The sequence below is a fragment of the Athene cunicularia genome (genome assembly GCF_003259725.1).
Source record: "Athene cunicularia isolate RWA chromosome 2 unlocalized genomic scaffold, athCun1 chr2_part1, whole genome shotgun sequence".
Lineage (NCBI taxonomy): Eukaryota > Metazoa > Chordata > Aves > Strigiformes > Strigidae > Athene > Athene cunicularia.
This window is the reverse complement of record NW_020799095.1, coordinates 55076717-55078136: the sequence shown is the minus strand read 5'-3', so window position 1 is coordinate 55078136 and position 1420 is coordinate 55076717. Positions and strand designations below refer to the sequence as shown.

The 1420-nt window shown below is 40.3% G+C and overlaps 1 non-coding gene across 1 annotated transcript; it reads left to right on the top strand.

Annotated features, from left to right (window-relative positions):
* The first annotated feature begins 1013 nt into the window (after positions 1 to 1013).
* On the top strand, positions 1014 to 1126 carry LOC113477449. Its single transcript, XR_003397914.1, has one exon. It is a non-coding gene; the product is annotated as a U2 spliceosomal RNA (small nuclear RNA).
* The last annotated feature ends 294 nt before the right edge of the window (positions 1127 to 1420 follow it).

Sequence of the window (1420 nt, the reverse complement as noted above, 5' to 3'; positions counted from 1 at the left end):
AAGGTGGATTGCAGTATAGGGAGGTTGCAGGTTCATCTAACTGTGACTCACAACATCATTGGAGTGTAGCAAAGACACCTCAGGTCTCTCTTGCATCTCACCTTTGCTAACCATTTGTTTCAGCCTAGAGTATAGGAACATTTGTGAGTATATGAATGAAAGAGATCCTGCATGTTATTGCTTTCACCCATGGTGTTAGGATATGTATAATATTTCACCAAGCAGTTACTCAGAGTTCTCGGGGTTTTTTAATCCTTTTTCCAAAAAAGGATGTGATGCGATGGTTGAGCCTTCTCACTTTGTTCAGGAATGTAGAATTGCTGGATTTACCGTCATTCAGTAAGGAAAGGGTATGAAGGAAACTGTCTCAGACTGAAAATAACAGAAGGATTTTAATGTGGGTTCCAGTTTGAAGGATGCAGCAATATGTGATAGAGCACAGGACAAGCAGTTTGGTACCTGCTTATCTTTTTCTCCACAAACATCACAGACTTTGGATGAGGTACTAATTTTTCTCTGATGAAAGCTTCTGAGATATAAAATCAGATTGAAACAATACAAATATCGTGCGGATGTCATATATCTATTCATCTGAGGAGAGTCTAAGATTGAAGGAGCTCTAGAAGGGCTGTGTTTATAACAATCAAGAGAGATTCTTCGAGGGAATGGGAGGGTGTTTTGCAATGATGTAGAACCAAGCAAAAATAAGGAAAAGAAGCAAAATGGATTGGTAGTTAGGATGGAAATAAAATTTAGCAAATTAAGAAAGGAATAATCAAAAAATAAAATACAGTCTTATGTCCTTTAAAATGTGGGGAAAATAATGAAGGCACGCAGTTCTTCCACTCATTCCTATCTCACACTAGTAATGGTGTTAGTATAGAACAGTGGCTTCTTTGTATTTGAAGTCCTTGCATTTCTCCAGAGAGACACAGGCAGGGCATGGACTAGCTCCATAATGAGACCATAGGAACTACCATGCTGGGTCAGACTAACTTGCTTCTTGTCTCCACATCCCTTATTGGCCTTTTAGCCAAAATCAAGTGTAGCATCCATTCTTGTCAATTTTATGTCAGACACATCTTCAGTTTCAGGACTTGATGTTAAATGGGTGTGGGGACGTAATGCAGTGCCCCTGGGAACAGGACTGGGCAATAAGAGGACTCAGCACTAGCAAATAGAGAGACAAAGGTGTATAAGCAAGGCACGTATGCAACAATATTTCACAATGCTTTCCCGGCCTCCAGTGACTTGTGGTTTGAGGACTTTCTGAGCCAAAGCGAGTCTTTGTGTAAACTCTTTTCCATTAATTTTCTAGATTTTTCTGAGCCAGGTGAATTTTAACATTCTGCAGCACAGAAGGTGCAGGTACCCTCTCGACACCCTGTGTCTTCAAGAAGCATCCCTTTCTCTTGGCTTT